At 41.7% G+C, this 17658-nt stretch overlaps 1 protein-coding gene across 12 annotated transcripts in view; it reads left to right on the top strand.

The window, feature by feature from the left end:
* Tenm3 (teneurin transmembrane protein 3) overlaps nt 1–17658 on the top strand; it is a 723224-nt gene that overhangs the window by 394228 nt on the left and 311338 nt on the right. The window contains exon 1 of one of the 12 annotated variants that reach the window (XM_029531768.1): nt 5450–5621. The exons of the other annotated variants lie outside the window; for them this stretch is intronic. The gene's annotated coding sequence lies outside the window, so the exon portion shown is untranslated. Of the gene's footprint in view, nt 1–5449; nt 5622–17658 lie in introns of those variants that run through there. 12 annotated transcript variants of the gene reach the window in all.

Raw genomic sequence — 17658 nt, 5'->3', positions numbered from 1 at the left:
TTTTTTTTTTTTTTTTTTTTTTTTTTTGACATGAGCTGCAGTGGTCCTGAGGCCAGTGTTTTGTGGCATGGGAAAGGAAGTGGTTGAGAATGAACAGTCCAGATTGAGGACATCGCTGCTTAACTGGAGTCACTTACTTCACGTTTATTTATCGCATCGGTACTTATTAAACTTGAACTGTCAGAGAATGCATACCAATATGCCCCCAGGAGGTATTCCTATTTGCAAGACCTGAAATTTTAGGTGAGCCCCAGTAGGCTGCCCTGCATGGATAGACAGACAGTGCCATCCCTGGGTAGGCCTGGGAATTAGTATTGCTGCCTGCACTCACGTACTAGAGAGGAACAGTGTGTCCCTTCCACCTCTCCCCTTCCTCCCTGCTGTACTTCCGTAGGTCACAGATGTTCTAAGGTACTATACGCCTCGGAACTGGAGACTCCCTTTTGATGTTACCTTTGGGAGGTGTTTGTCTTGATCCCTTGGCTCTTGCTATATATTCAGTACCCGGCATCCCTTCCCCTGAAAACTCTTGCTGGTCATCTTAGTTTTGAAACTCTGCCCTCCGGCCCTGTCTATATTCCTTCGCACCAGGTTGGAATGATCTCCTTGCTCACCGTGGTCTCTCTCCCTCTTGGAAGCTTGCCAGTAAGGAGGCAGGCGGTCACCAAGCCTCTTGGATACAGTGGCTTGCTTGCCTGCCCCCTGCAAAGAATCCAGACTTCATCACATCCACCTGGTCCCTGCTTCCTCCTCTTCCCGTGTCTGTGTCTGTCCAGATTGGTTAGGGCCCAGCAGGCTCCTGCCCAAGGTCACCCGAATGGGGGCAAAAATAAGGAGGAGTTCTTTTGGTACACACTGGCTTGATTGCAAAGCGAAGTGAAGAGCTTTAGTTCTTTATCATGTACTTGACTGACTTTTCTTTCTTTTGGTGAAAAAAAAAATGGCTTTGAGAACAAAGAAAAGAAACTTGCATTTTAGGAATCATTTTCACGTGTGGCTGTTTCATTTAGTTTTAAAATAAATATGAATATTTCGGGGTAAAGAATCACCTAGATTTGATTTCTATAGATTCATTACAGACACCCATGAAAAATTATGAACTGGCCTTTCTTGCAAGACTGTTTTCAAGCCTTCAAATCTATTGTGGATATGAACCTTGAACGTGATTAGAAAATAGGGTCAGAAATAAGATTTTTAAATACATTTTTCATCAACTAGTAACAGAGACCATGTAGTTGTTAGAAAATTATGTGTGCTACTGACCTGAAAAAAAAATGTTTGGCAAAACTTTCAATAAAATCTAAAATTTTATGCAGAGTGTGTGACCAGAGTAATTGTGTAATTATTAGGTACCAATTGATGTCAGCACAATTACTATACACCTATTGATATCAGTATACTAGAATCTTGGTAACAGTTTCTTTGACATTAATTTTTTTTTAAAAAAGGAACAATGCTTTTAAGTAAAATTACAATTGTTAGCAGAGACCTTCTAATTGACAGACACATGCCATCCTTCACATGATAATTTCTAAATCAAGTATTTAGGAATGTTTTGTGATCATTTTATTCTGCTACAAAATTTCCAGCTTGCAAACAGTACTAATGTTGGTACACCTTTTTATTCATCCTCCTGAAGTATTTCAAAACAGGAGGAATTAAGGCATTTGGCCCTTTGTTCTTTCATCCATGATCTACATCCTGTGTAAACTGGGGCATCATGGTTCCAAGTAGGTGACGTACCTTTCTTGATAAATTTGGCTTAGACAGTCAACAACACATATGAAATCAGTTTAACTATTAAGCCTAGTCTCTGAAAGGACTGTGTGACTCAGGAGCCCTCTCATGGAGACATAGCCTAAGCCTGGCACCCTGTAAATAGGTAGGTACAGTCTTAACCCCTTTAGTTTCCAGTTCCTCGTCTATAAAATGGAACACTACTGCTGCTTACTTTAAGGGGATTAGAGAATTTAAGTAGTAGGTGTTAGCTCAGGGAATAGTACTTGCCTACCATGCCAGTGACATTGGTTTGATATCCAGGATGAAAACAGAAAAAAAGAAAAAAGGGGAAAAAAAAAAAGATACATGGCAAATGCTCAATAAAATGCTGTCCTGGCGTGAGATGTTTGTTCTCTGTTAGTATTAGCGTCACCATGGTCATATTTTAATGTTGCTGTGTTTGAGATTTATTTTGTGTTAGCATCTCTGACAGTCTGGTTTCAGTGCCTAATACTTATCAGGGAATGTAAACATCTTAGTTTCAGTTGCATTCTGCTTCTTCAAGGCTGTAGGCCTACGTAGGGAGAGGCCAGTAGCACTGTGAATATGAAGCAAAGTTAACACCAGTTTGAGGTAACAGCTCATTCATGGGTCCTTTTAAAAAAAAACAAAAAAAAAAACCCAAAAAAACCAAAAAAACCCAAAAAAACAAAAACCAATCTGCTTTGATTTGGTTTGGTTCATGCATTTTTAAAAATCTTCCTTGTGGTGTGCAGTCATTAGGGTTTTATGCCTAAAGAACTGAATTCAGTTATAAGTAAGATCCATTTAATATTGCAAGTATGATTCTATGTGGTTATTTATTCGCAACATAAAATAACCACATAATTCAACATAATTTAATAGTTTCTGCTTTTGCAACTGTAGGGAATTCTGCAGATCCCCGGTAAGAACTACTTCGGTTGTGAAAGGCAGTATCCATAATGCTAATTAACCCCAGCATCGTCAATATGGCCAGTGATGATAGAAGAAAACAGGAACTGAATGTGTGCCTTATGTCTGCACATTGCGTGTGGGACCCTTTGGTGGACTCCCGTATTTAAAAGATGGCAGTGACTGATTGCGTGGGTGGGTGTGGTCGCAATCCCATGGTTTTCTTTGGGAGATGTATGGAGACCCATCCTTCATATTTCAGCAAAGGAAACAACTTAAAAACATCTTTTCCTCGGTCTCTCCTGCCCCTACCCAGGCTCTGTGAAAGTCAGTCCTTGATAATTCTCAAGGGATGTTGTCTTTGTCTCATTTGGAATAATCACTTTTTGTACTCAGAAAAGCTAGACACATATGTAGCGTACTTCCAACATTAAAAACATTTGCCTAACCTGGATCTGATATTTATAAATGGCCATTGCTCAATTAGCATTTTAAATTGGAATTTTAATAAATGCTATCAATCAGTGACCAATTTGCATAGCATTTATCTGGGGAAATGAGCGTGCCAAATATCGGTCTTCTTAAGATTCATCTTGCCCCAAACTGTGATTTATTTAAGCTCTTCAAACCATTCATTCTTCCATTAAAGGGTCCGTCCATCTTCCTGTGTTCTCCCGTTCTGATCCAGATCTACCAATCTGTGGTCATCAGAATCAAGAGATACATTTCCCAAGGACAGACAAGCCCTTGGGTCTTAGTGGATTTCGACTCTGCAATGTACTGCCTACTTGATTTCTCTAAGACTCCAAGAGCAGCTTCTTCATTCTCTACTTTCAGGTTATATAGTGTGTACTTGCAATGTCTTGGGGCTGTCCACCCGGAGTAGAGCCAAGCATCGAAGAATCTGTGAAATGATTCTTTCAAAACAGTTGATTTAGAGAGGTACTTGTTTAAGAGCTTTGCTTTTTTTTTTTTTTTTTGGTGCCCTAAAAAATATCTATTGTTCTCTTTTTTGACCCAATTTTACTAAAGAGAATTTCAAAACCTTGAAATAACTTCAAATTTTAGATTGTCAAAGGAATGTCTAAATTTTAAATAATTGCTATTTTAAAGTAACTTCTATGATATCTTAATAATGCCAATTAAAGGTCCCAAATCGATCACTCCCCGCACAGTCTGGAATAAGATGTGTTTGGTGAATCGTGGTTTTTTTAGAAGGGCCTTCTTCATTAGGAAAGGAAAGCAGTAAGACGCGGATGATTTGCTTAAATATGGAGTAGCAACTGCTATTTCTAGGTATGCTGATGGATGTCTGAGAAGGTAATGGAGATTGAGAAGGGGCCGTCTACAGGAAAAGGGATGCATTCCTAGCCTTGGACCCTTAGATGTAAGGAGAATCAAAGCCAAAAAAGGACAAACGTGGTTATTGTGGAATCATGGGAATATGGAAAGTGATTATCCTTCCCCAAAAGAAGGGGGAGTGGAAGTACGTGGATTCTTGAAAAATATAGGGATGAAATGATAGTTTATTTCCTACGGTATTATCTTTTGGGTTCTGTGAGTCTAAAGTGAGTTAAAATAAAAAATGGTAACAATATATTGATTAAAATGAATGAAAAAATATATACATATGTATGTATCTTTTATAACTGTAAAAAAAAAAAACCGCTGGTAAATCTAAAAATCCTTGAACAGCCATTCTCAGCGTACTGGAAGTGGTGTCTGAAGGGGGTGGGGGTAGAATGTTCTAGAAGAAAGAGAAATTAAAAGGCAGGACGTTGGACTAGAGGGATTGAAAAACATGATAAAAGTGGAACCCGAGGAGAGGAAGGGACAGTTTGGGGAATAAAAATTTAAGCGCAGTAATATTGAAGAATGTTTTATTTAAAAGTAAAGATGGTTAGAACACATTAGCTGTTGCAGATCAGGGTTGGCCAGCCCTGCACTTCATTCAGAGATCAGACCACTTGGTCTTAAGCTTCCAGCTCCAGGGCCCCTGGTGACTGGTCCCCAGCATCTGGGGAGGAGGGGGGCGCTGGTGGTGAGTACCGGGATGCACGGCCGCCCCTGCGCCGTCCCGGGGCCAAGAGTGGCGGAGCAACGTGACCGAGGCTCAGGGCGAGCGCGGGCTGCGCGGGTCCCCGCGGCGCTCCCAGGCGACACCCACCCACGCGCTGCGCACGCCGGGCCGGGCGAGCTAGACTCCGGGCCGCGTGTGGACTCCTCCCGCCTGCAGGTACAGGCTGGCGCGCCTCTGCCGGGACTTAGTTGGGCCGACCGGAGGAGAAGTGGCGGTCCCCCGAGTGGGGGTTGCGGGGGTGATGAAGCCCGTGCGGTGCAAGAACGGTGGCGGAGCAGGGCTCAGGATTCAGGATGCGCGGGGAAAGGAGATTCTTTGTAAGCCCGGGAAAGTCGAGCGGGTGGAGACTACGGACGTTTGCAGGATGCACAGCAGGCTGCTGAGCTGTACCGGAGCAGTGCTGCCTCGGGGTGTGCGCGTGTGAGTGTGTGTGCGCGCGCGCGTGTGTGTGCATGCGTGTGTGTGTGTGTGTGTGTGTGTGTGTGTGTGTGTGTGTATCGGCTGCCGCTCCCTCCAGGGTCGCCGGAGCACGCCACCCGATCAGTTGGTGAGCAGTTTCCCCGCTGCTCCGGCTCGGGTGTGCAGGTCTGTGCGTGCGTGTGTGCATGCGTGCGCGCGTGTGTGCAGACTGTGTGGCGAGTGCCAGGCGGCGGCGGCGGCGGCGGCGGCGGGCCGGCGGCGGCGGGACCAGGCTCGAAGGGGTTAAGCGTCGCCGCCGCCCCCTCGGCGGCCGGGTGTAAACAGAGCAGCTCCAGCCTATCATGTCTGGCTGCCGCTCGCAGCCGGAGCCCCGAGCCCGGCGCTGTAACGCGATCCGCTCCAGACCCAGGCAAGTTGGCAGCGCCGGGCTCCGCTCCGCACGGCCACGGCGAGGGCGCGCGGCGGCAAGGTGGGTGAGCGCGGCCTGGGCGGTTCCTCGCGCCGTTCCACGCGCGGCTCCGAGTACGGCTCCACGCGCGGCTCCACGCTCTCTCTCTTGGGCGCGCGGGGACCCCCCGACTCCGCGGTCCCCTCGGCGCGGGTCCGGCGGTCGGTCCTCCCCGGTGGCGGCGGGATGGGAGGAGGCTCCGCGCGGGTGGAAATCGGTGCAGAGGCAACATTAGCATCCGAAATGAGGTGGCTTTTTAACCCCTGAGGGGCCAGATTTAAGGATTTAGAAGAGGTGGAGGCAGAACTTTCCTGAATACTCTTCGCCACCCGGAGTGGTGCAGGTAGCCACGGGGAGATGGAGTCTTTTGTTCCCGGTATTTTTAATTAAATGGATTTCTAAAATGAGTAATGTACGGTCCAAATCTTTGAGGTAAAACTGTCTTTTTCTTTCTTTCGTCTTCTTTTTTTAGCCTCCATGTGTTCTTTTGACTTTTGCCATATATCTTATGGAATTTGTTTGGAACAAGTCTTAGCGATCATGATTTTGAATAATTCATGTCAGAAATGTTTAAAAAAAAAAAACTGCTTCGAACGTAAATGAATCAACCTTTTGGTTCCATTAACCGAAATCCATCATACTAATTGCTTAATGGGGCGAAAGGTACAAAATAATCTTGCTAATTAAAAGAGCAGGTTTTCGCCTGTGAAATACTCCGTCCTTTATGTCGTGAGAAGATTTTTAAGGGGCACAGTCTCTAAAGAAATTCAACTTTTGCAGATGTGCTTCGATGTAGATTACTCCTGTAGAAAAAGAGTTGCGCATAGTTGGGGAAACTTAGTTCCAGTAACAACAACAACAACAAAAATCATTCGTCGATTTGTGTGTATTTTAGTAAGACAAAGATCTGCAGCAGCACCCAGAATGAGAAATCACATTTCCGCCCTCTCATGTGCTAGCGTGTCTATCTCTGCAATATCTTATAAATGATACATACAGATGCATGTGCCTGTGTCACAGAGTGATTTTGTCTCTGAAAGCCTAATATAATCAAATTCAGTGTTTTAAGATGGTGTAGTTGCAGATTTGATCCCCTTCCACTAAAGTGGAAATACTTTCGGTAATTGAAAGCAGATTCACGTCTGGCGCGGTGCAAGCCAAGGTTTTCATTTTTAAAATAAACCTTTTGTTCTCTGCTTTTAAAAGAGCCATCCAGAGACCTCTGTGTGCTAATTATTAAAGTAGTTCTTCAGAAGGTTTTGAAAATATCCAGAGAAGGCATTTTAGAAATATAGCTTAACTTAGTAAGCTTCCGAGTATCGTATTGGTGTGCAGCTTTCAATCCGGCCCACGGTTTCCAGGCATTCAAGTGCAACTGTAGTGTTTAAAATACACAACCCCCAAGCGGGGTCCATGTGTTTACAGTTTAAAAACTTAACAGATTTTTGTGTTCTCCCTGCCCCCCCCCTTTTTTTTTAAATCCTGTGATTTTTCACTACCTAATGATGATTTTAGATCCATCGGGAAAGTCTCGTTAATTTAAAGAGATGTTGATTGCATGGTAGCTGATAGACTGAAATTTTAAGAAGAAAAAAAATGATTGCAAGTTATTAGTTTGGTTCCTGTCTCGTCTCTAGGGACTAAGTGTTAAAAGCCTTTTTTTTTTAAAAAAAATATATGACTGTTAAGGACTGAAGTTAGGATACATTCTAAACAAAGAGTCACTTGATATCCTGACTGGGAAGATAGAGGGAGGTGGAGATGTATAAGCCTCACCTTCTGCAGGGATGGACTCTGAGATGAATTATAGAATCATGAAGGAGACAGTTCAAAGAGTTACACTTTAGACCAAGATAATTGCGTTCAGAAAAACACAGGTATATCCTGAATATTTAATTACTAGCTTTTTAACCCGTTACACTGATTATTAATAAAACATGACCAGTATAATATGCGGTTTGATTTCTCCCACTTGGTAGCTGTTATATTTTAACCTTTTTCCTCATCTCCTGGAAAGGAGTCTTTTGCACACATTTTAATAAATTTGAAGTGAATATCTTATCTAATTTAAAAAGTCCTTGGTTAACTATTTCTCATGCAAAGTTCTCTTACAAAAAAAATCATTTTAAAAAATATTTAGAAAATTTGTACCAAAAAAAAAAAAAAAAGTGGGGGGGAGGTAAGTTTTGGCAGTGTTACATCACGTTTCTTAGATACCAGTGGCCTAGTGTATGGCATAATAGAATTTAGTTTTTCTCAAAGATTTAGGGAAAGAAAGGGGATTTTAACACCCACTCTGTTGTAGATTTCTGAACACTGATTTCAGTGTAAAGTGTTTGACCACTTAACCTAACTTTATTTATTTGTTTGTTTGTTTATTTTGGCTTTCTTCCTTATTTTTATGTCCTTACACATCTTTTTATTTGGTGTGTCATCCTTTCAATTTATCATGGGACATCTGTCTTTCATAATGTAGACAAGTGGCAGAGGGAGGCACTGTCTGTATACAGTGATCTTGATAATTAATGCCATAAAATAGATTAAAATGCTGTATTCCAGGTATTCATTTCCTTAAAAGGGGCCACCAGAACAGCGTTGCTAAGCACCCGTCACCACTGCAAGCAACAGAAAATGACCCAAATGAAAGAACCTGTTCTAAGCTGGATTCTTGCATTTTCTAAAGTGTGTTTCAAAAGGTTTAACAAGACTCATTCAATTAGTACAGAGAAAGGATCTATTTTCAGCTCTGGTCAGCAATGAAGAGACTGAGCATTGGAACATCATGTTTGTCATTTATTTTGTTTCCTGGGCTTTAACTAAACAATGGTTAATAAAGTTTATTTTTTAAAAAAAAAAAAAAGAAAGAAAGAAAAAACTACTCTTCTATCAAAAGTAAATCTAAAAAGCAGTCTAGTCATTTGTTTTAAGCTTCTATTTAAGGTTATTTTATATTAACTTTTCCTCAGTTTAAAAAAGTTTGTTTTACACTAATATGGCATATTACAACTTCACTGGAATTGTGCAAGTACACGTATATGTCTACATACACATGTAGTTTAGATTAAGATTTAGCTGCAAATGCTCTGACTTAGCTTAGACATGAGTACTTTTGCAACTCTCAGTAGAGAAATGGGCTATGCTTACTGAACATTTGGATGTTGTAAAGATGGTGGTACCCTGAAAGAGGGGAACGTGATGCGCAGAATTAAGAAAAGAAATAAACAGGTTTTGTTTGTTTTTTTAACCTCTCAGTGAACCTTGAGTTTGATCAGAACTTCCCAACAGCTATGGTTTAAAGACTCAAACCACAGCTATTAGAGTACTTCAAGAGTAAGACTGCCTGGTGAACTGGTTCTTGGCAGATCCAGAATAATCACAAAAGCACATCAGGGAGAAGAGAGGAAGGAACAGAAGAATGTAGGATGTCAAAAACTAGGAGAGAGGAACACGAGGATTCCCAATGGTTTAGATTAAGGGGATTAGCTAGACTTCGGCTGTATCACGTTGATCTGGACAGGTCAGAAGCATATAAACACAGCTTTTAAGTGTTCGATCATAAGTGCCGTTTTGGCTGTGATCGTCCGTTGGAGCATTTACACATCCTGAAACATGCATGTTTCAATGCCAAAAATAACAATCTGATTCCTTCATCCAAAAGAGATGGTTTACATTAGAAACTCATTCAGTTTGGTCGTATCAGGTTATTTGGCATTGCGGATTTATCTTGCTGTAGATAACAGAAGATAAATAAAATTTGTATGACTTACTGGAATTTTGTTTAGAATACAAAGTTTTCATAATATTAATTTATATCTGAGGCCTTTCTTGAAGTCTTCAATAACTTGAAATACATAGTTTGATTTTTGACATGTTAAAGTTTTTTTTCCTCTTTAATAGAGATAGGATGTATAGAGATTGTAGATTCATTTAGTAGGTTTGAAATTACATGTTTTAAAACTTAAAAAAAAAAGTTGTTTGAAACTAGATGTTTATACATTGTCTTTAGTTACAAACCTAGCTGTGGGTTATACATCCTATCTTTGAGTTCCGAAATAGCTATTTTAAATTTTTGCTATGTCAGTTTAATAACAACAACCCCCTCCCCTTGTATCCCAGAAATAGTTTATGTTTGAGACTTAAGTAATAGCAAATTAATTTCAGCAGGGAAAAACTAGTTAAAATGAACAGGGAAATTTTTGTGGGCAGATCGTATTTAAATGGTAGTTAGATTTGGGGAGTCCCATGCTATAGTAATTTACAGAAAAAAGTTTCTTAAGCATTATCATTCTCTTCCTAAATATTAAGGAGGAGGGGACATGCCACCTAGAGGCCCATGAAACGCAGTTGGAAGGCTTCTTTTTAAATGCCTTTCTTTTAAATAAAACAGAGCCACCTTATATAACACATTTAACATGGTGAACCTTTAATAACTCTGTAGCTATTATTTCACTTCACCTCCTGCTTAGAAGTTGTACATTTGTGGAGTGGACACCTGGCAGAGCTCTTAGAAAGTTTATTTGTCTTTCAGTTGCTATGATAGGAGGAGGCAGAACATCTCCTTAATTATCTTTGTTCAGGGAGCTGGGGAAAGGCCAGGGTGGTTAAACAGGGCCATTTGGACTGGTGAGGTTGAACTCAGATGCAGGGAGAGTGGGTAAATGCATTCTCATCTTATTGAACCCAACATCAGGAAAGTGACCTTGATGGGGGTAGATAAAGCCATTTGGCCGTTTTTATGCCGGTCACTGCTGAGGGGTTTTCACATATTGGTTCATCATAGTCCCCTCTCTTACGTTTCACACGCTTGTGTGTCTCTGTTGGAGAACATCAGGTTGAATGGTAAAATTAGACTTGGTTTCTTCTTGAATATTGGTAGATTTTTTTTTTTCACCCCTTGGCAACTTTCCTTCGAATATACTGGTGCATGTATTTGGAGATATCCCTTCATTAAAAATTAAGGTGATCAGACCGGTTGGCCCATTCTGTATTTGCTTTTAAAGGGTCTTTTAAATGATGATTAGCCTCTGAGCAGAGAGGCTGCTATTCTGCTACTTCTCAGATTGTTTTTCAAGCTATTAAGGGGGACTTGCCAAGTTTAATTTCAGCAGTGGGAAAGATGTTTGTTTTAGCAAGTGCCTGGTTGTGTTTACTTGGAGGTCATTCAGGTCTTAGGAACCCTCTTGCTACCATGGCGGGGTGGAAGTCACCACTTCCCATGAGACATAAAAACAAAATTGGAGGATCTAGAGTTTGTATTTCTCAACTGGGTTGCTGATATTTTCCTGGTGGTGCATTTTTATATCGAGTCTAATAAAACCAAATTCTTGCTTACGCATTTGAGCACCTACTGGTCAGTGGCAGAGGAGTGTTACAAAACCCGACACAAGACCTACCCTTTGGGGGAATTTCAGCTAAAGCCATCGAGTGTAGAGAGTAAGGGTTTCTGCTTTCCCCGGCCGAGCTGTCAAGCATTACGATTGGATGTTGGCTTATGTTTTACGTTTCCCCAAATTCTCCTTTGTTAGAGTTAATCAAAACTAAACACAAATCTTAGCGAGCAAGCGAGAGAGAGAGAGAGAGAGAGAGAGAGAGAGAGAGAGAGAGAGAGAAGACCCATTATCAAATATCTGAAATGTTATTTCAAGCTTTGTTGGAGATAACTCCATATCATGCTGTGAATTATGTAACACTCAAATTTTAGGAACTCAAAGTCACTAAAAATAGTTATTTCAGGAGAGTTACGTCTCATAAAAAAACAACAAAAAAGACAAAACTCTGGTTTCTTGCATTAAGAACCTTTTATTGAAGGACAAACATTGTGTTTGATTGAAGGAAAACCCTAACTGAGTTATGAACTGTTGTAACTCCTGCTGTCCCGTGTCAGGACCCACACTCAGCCACTTGTCATCTCTTAGGCTATTTCTCTGGGCAACCACATGGCTGCCTCGCCGTCCGCTTGTCTCGCTTCCAACCTCCATCATCTCCTTCTGAGTCTTTGCCAGACCCTTCCTGGTCCTGCCTCAGCCTCCGCTGCTCTGTTCGTTCCATCCAGGTACCAGCAGTCTTTGTGCTGTGGGCGACCGCTTTTCCTATTTCACCAGTCTGCCAAGAGTCTGCCTGCATAGCATATCTTCTCCGAAGCCTTTCCCGATTGCCTGGGGCAAAGTCTGCTGCTGCCCTTGCATGGCACCCCATACGTATTTTTGAATAGCACTTACCGAGTCATAGTCGTCATAGTCATAATCATCCGATTGCATTGCTCTCCCCCAGGGGGGACAAGTTCTTTCAGGTCACAGCCGAGTCTTACTCATTTGTGCATGCCAGAGTCATCCTCAATGCTGAGACAACAGTTGTCAGTCAACGCTTGTTGAGCGAGTACACTAAATACAGTTTGATTTATTGGCGACTGCGAGTCACTCTTGTGAGAGCATCAGTTACCTTATTGGTCTGTGTTAAAAGTATTAGCTTTAGTTGCTGTTGATGGCTAGGTATGCCCTGTCTGAATGGTATTGAATCCCTCTGTTGGCAGTGCCTCTACGCTTGTTATTCTGACCTATTTTTGAGCCTTTACTGGGCTAAATGTTGTACACATCCCATTTGGTTTTCTCACAACATCTCCAAATGAGATTTCCCATATTGCTGATGGAAAAATTGTTTTTGTATAGGGTAAGAAAGTTCAGAGTTCTACTGGTGGTGAATGGTCAGATGGTAATTTGAACATTGTCATCTTCTGACTTTCAAATTGCTCTCCTGAGTATCATGTTGTTGTTGTTGCTTTTGTTGTTGTTGTTGTTGTTGTTGTTGTTGTTGTTGAAAGTGAAGCATTCCCCACCCATCTAGTTGGACATCAAAACCCATGGCCTCCTGCACTCCCCCAAATTCTTTCATTAACTGTTTAAAATTAGTTATATAAACCTATTTAAAGTTAACTACTCAAATACAGGAATAAGTTTTAGAAGAGGGTTTCCACTCTTCCCCTCTGCAATTTCCCCTTTCATTTCTTATTACCGCATCAAGTCAACAAGATTAGTTTTTGGTGCTATTATAATTTGTGCATAAAATAGGAACGGAAAAGTTCTGAGTTAGGACTCTTTCTCAGACCTAATCTTATTAACTTGATTAGTTTTAACTTCTCAGAAACCCTCTTGAACTAATACCCTATTTCTTTGCATTTTGACTCAAGTGAGATTTTTGAATAATTGAATTTCGGGTAGATGCTGGGTAAGGACTTTTAAAAGAGAGCCCTAATAGTACATTTGAATAAGAAAACAGATATCGCACAGTTAACATCGATGAAGACACTTAGTGATCTTGAAGGTACTAAGTCTTAGCCACACTGAGCTACACCTCTAGCCCTGCATGGCTTTCCTGATTTTCAAGATAAGGTTGCATGGTCTTCCAAAGAACCTTGAACTGGACTCTAGTAAATCTCAGGTCTTGGCCTCCTGACTAGCCTCAAATGTGTGCTTTAAACTGGAAACTTCTCATGAGAGTCTTTTGATGGAGGAAGGCAGTATAGATGGCCTGGTTAGGTTTTGTCCACTTGACACAAACTGGCATGACTTGGGCATTTTCTTGATTAATTTTTGATGTAGGAGGGCCCAAGCCACTGTGAGCAGTGCCACCCTGGGGCGGGTTGTCCTGCACTGTATAAGAAAGCAAGCTGACCAAGCCAAGAGGATCAAGCCAGCAAGCACCATTCCTCCGGCGGTCTGTGCCCTCTCCTTTAGTCCTTGCCTCCAAATTCTTGCTTTGGGTTCCTGCTTTGGCTTCCCTTGATGATGTACTGCAATCCATGAACGGAAATAAACCATTTCCTCTCCCCAGCTTGGCTTTGCTCAATGATAAGAACAACAACAATCAGACTAGAACAGAAGATATCTTAGTTAAGTGTTCGTGTTCATGTGTGCACACATGTTTGGGCACATGCATGTAAATACCAAAGATCGACCATTCGTTGTCTTCCCTCAGACCTGACCCAGCTCTATAACGGGGCCTTGTCTACTAAGGTTGGCTGTCTGATCTGAGAGCTTCTTGTTTCTGGCCCCATAGTACCAGGAGCCACCATTGTCCTCTGCTTTTTAATGTGGGTGGGGAGATTTGAACTCAGGATTCCTGCCCAGTGGCAAGCACTTCTCGGAATGCACTCTCTATTCTGCTGGGGAAGATATATTCTTTAGAATGACAGTTTCGAGTAAAGTCAATATGCCAAAAGGGCTTGGGTAGAAAAAAATGAATGTTTTTTCTTTTCTCCTTTTTCTTTTTCTTTACTTGCTGCTCAGAGAGACAAGGAGTGAGTGCTCTTCTAATAGAAAAAGAGACTGAATTTCTGTTCTCTTGCCCTGATGAACAAAACAACCCACGCATTAAAAAACAAAACAAAAACAAACAAACCAACAACAACAAATATAACTAAGTTCTCTTATGATAATACATAAAAATTGGAGACCTTAAGACCCAAAAGAGTCCTGAGAGTCATTTAATTGAGACTGCAAATTTGTTAGCAGAGAGACTAAAGCCCCAGGGCCGTTGAGACAGTTCGCGTCAAACTGTTGTGAATTCACTTTTCTTTATTTCTGTCCTTTCTCTTTGTTTCACTGGAACTTTAATGCAGGAGCTCAGAGCCTGGCACATGCCAGGCAAGCACCCCACCACTGAGCTATCTGTCTGTCTGTCTGTCTGTCTGCCTGCCTATCTAGCTATCTATTTACCTACCTACCTACCTACCTACCTACCTACCTACCTACCTACCTACCTACTTATCTATCTATCTATCTATCTATCTATCTATCTATCTATCTATCATCTATCTATCTATCTATCTATCTCAACCCTTAGTTGCGGTGTAGCCACAGGTAACTACATACCTGGAATCTTCATGCCTCAGTTCTCAGAGTGCTTGGACCTGCAGGTGTGGACCACTGTATGGGCTTCATGATAATAAACCCTTTATACCAACATTTGACTTCCAGAGCAAACCATGTAATTAAATACAATTCTAAATCCCATCTTGTTAGAGGTTAAACCCCGTGAGCACGAACCTAAGAAGGTCATGTTCTTTCTCTCATGAGAGTGGGGCTGGCGACATTAAGACGTGTGTAGGCTCCAGGGCCCTAAGTATGTATGTAGCTGGCTATTTATGAAATAAACCCCGTCGTGGCCCCTTGTGTTACAGGTGAGGCTTAAAGGGATTGAATAGTTTGTGGGAGGTTATTGAATCACTAAGTTACAGAATGAGATCAGAGCTCGTGTTTGTATTTGACTGAAATTTGTATCAGTCGTCACTGCTGCCACCGAAGTGTGGGTCGCCAACTAGGATTTGTCCTGACTTCAGTTCTAGCTTTGTATCCCGTGTCAACTCCCTTGTCTGACGTGACCAGGAATGTGGCGGCTGCACAGACCCCTGACGGTAGCCAAGATGCCCATAGTTGCTCAAGGCAAATTGTTTCATTCATCAAGTACAAGGTGTTTCTAGCCAGTCCCCTCTTTTGACCTTAACTTTGATTTTGTTTATTTTGGGAAGCCGTGATCATAAATGATCACCTATGGTTAGGCTAATGTCCACTCCCTGATTAATATCCAACAATGATTAGCACCATTGATTGGAAAATTAGTAAATTATGCCCCCATTGACATTTCTAGCTCCCATTTAATAGCTTGTTTACTTAATTGATAGCTAATGTGTTGACTTTTTAAAAGCTATTAACACATCAAAATAGTATTTATTGAACCTGGCAAAATGATAAATTATGTGTTTATTTACTCTTTCATTCCCAAGGCTGATGTATAGGTGGTCTTGTGTTGTTTTGTTTTGTTTTTTATGGTTGTTTGTTTGTTTTTGGTTTGGTTTGGTTTTTTAAATTTTGTTTTGTTTCTTTATAATTCGTTTTAATCCTCTGAGGTTCTTTACCTAGGATATCAAGTAGAGCAGTGTAATTTCTAGAAAGCATGACCTTGGAAAAGTTGCTAGGAGTTCCCAACACATGACTTCTTAAACAAAGCAGCTTCTAATAGAAGCTCTGTAGGGTTTCTTCTCTCAAGTCAGAATCCTCAGAAGAAAGAAAGGAACATATGAACATCGAATGCATACATGGTTTGCATCTGTTTTTCTACCCACATGTTTTGTTGGTTCTGCTGAGGAAATGAAGCCATCTCAGGTAGAAAAGCTTAAGAAGCCAATGCTCTCCTACTCAACATTCAGGAAGATGGCTGCCAACGTGGGCTGCCCCTGATTCTCAGTGTGGTCTGAGTTGTGTAGAAATGTCACTGGTCCCACACTGCTCCCAGGCTCGTTTTAGTACCGTTTGCCAGCACAGGTTTGAAGCCCTCCTTCTGAAATGGAGTTTATTTGTGAAACAGTCTCGTTCCATAGGCACACCTCGATGCTTACCATCCTCAGAGGCTCAGTGCATCAGCATTTGGCTCTCCCCAACCCCCTCTAAAACATCACATCAGTTCTCAAGAGAGAGTATTTACCACAGTTAATTATATTCAGGGGGAAAAAAAAACACCCAATGCTTAAAAGCCTTCTAGGCCTTTTCAAAGAGAAATTTCGGTGTCACATGGAGAAATGACTGCCTCATTTGAGGAAGGCTGAAAGCCCTGCACTGGATGCTTTGGGGGCCATAATGGTCATCTGGACAAGTTGTAGTGTACTTTTAAAAAGTTTAATTTAACATATGTATACATATACATACATATACATACATACATACACAGGGACTTAGGGATGGTTGACCAGTGGGTGTGTGCACGTGGGTGCAGGTGCCTGTGGAAGCCACGGATGCCAGATACTCAGGCTGGTATTAAGAGAGGCTTAGCCTGGACGCTGGGAATGGAACTCAGGTCTGTTGCAAGAGCAGTCCACTCTGAGCTGTCCCTCTAGCCCCAGATTCTAGTATTTTTGGAAGCGAAGCTACAGTATGTTATAAACCTTTGCCCATCTCACGAGTGAGGACTGACCAGGATGGTGTCCTTAGTGGACAAAAAAAAAAATAAATAAATTAAATTCAGAATTTCAGAAACCAAAACAGTGTAGTTGTCTTTAACGTAAGCCATGTAGTGAGTACGCGCTGTGGCCTTTTGAAATGATGAAGGTCTGTGAATGTGTGATAATGTATTTGAGTTCTTTAAAGTGTGTTTAAACTTCACACATACTGCATTTCCATACAAAAGGTAAAGCTCAGTGCTCACTTGAAGCTCCTGGTTGGGGACAGAACATTTCAGATATGACCTCATCCATCAGTTGAAAATCCTCCGTCCTCCACCCTGGCTCTCCCAACGCTGGGACTGAGCCGTGGGCTGTGTTGCACGACTTGCCTCCACTGCTTTCTTAAGGGAAGTCAGTCCCCAAGTTTAAAAAGTGAATTTGCACAGCATCTATTGAAGCTCAGCAAGTTTGAGTCCATTTAAGCTAACATAATCCCAGTGTATATACGCAATCAGTTATTAAGAATCTTACAAACCAAATTTCTTAGGGGGGAAGCTCATATCTTTCCCATTCTTACCCTAGACTTTCTCTTTAGTTCAGAAATAGCCAGTGTCTGATACCACTTTGATTTCATCTATCCCTCCCCTCCAAACAAACAAGCATCCTCATGTGTCATATCAAGAAAACAGTTAAGCCTGCTTAAACAAGGGATAGGATATTGGCGAGCGCCGAAGCAGGGCAGAAGGTGGCTCCTGAGCAAACTTTCAAAGTGGGAAGCCGGTCAGTAACCGACATTGAGTAGGAAGCTCATGAAAGGGACTTCTGGAGAAAGAGGTCAGAAAAGTGAATTTGAACCGGTGTTCGGAAGACCCGGCATCCGAAATGTCAGTGCCAGTGGGTAGATGTTTATTAAGAACCCACTGGAACTGTGGCATGAGACAGTTACATAGTATCAAGTGGAAAAAAAGGACACTAGTTAATGTATTCCCAGTAATGACAGATTTTCATTACATTGACCCTACTCACTCATAACTTCTGCAAAATAGCTTGCATTTTGTAGTTTGTCAACGTAGGCTTCCTTCTGAACACTGATATTCTCAGAGCCTGGCTCAATCATTGGCATGTGAC

This window comes from Mus pahari, chromosome 19 (genome assembly GCF_900095145.1).
Source record: "Mus pahari chromosome 19, PAHARI_EIJ_v1.1, whole genome shotgun sequence".
In the NCBI taxonomy this organism is placed as follows: Eukaryota; Metazoa; Chordata; class Mammalia; order Rodentia; family Muridae; genus Mus; species Mus pahari.
Note: the sequence above shows the minus strand (reverse complement) of the source record. Positions and strands in the feature narration are given on the sequence as shown.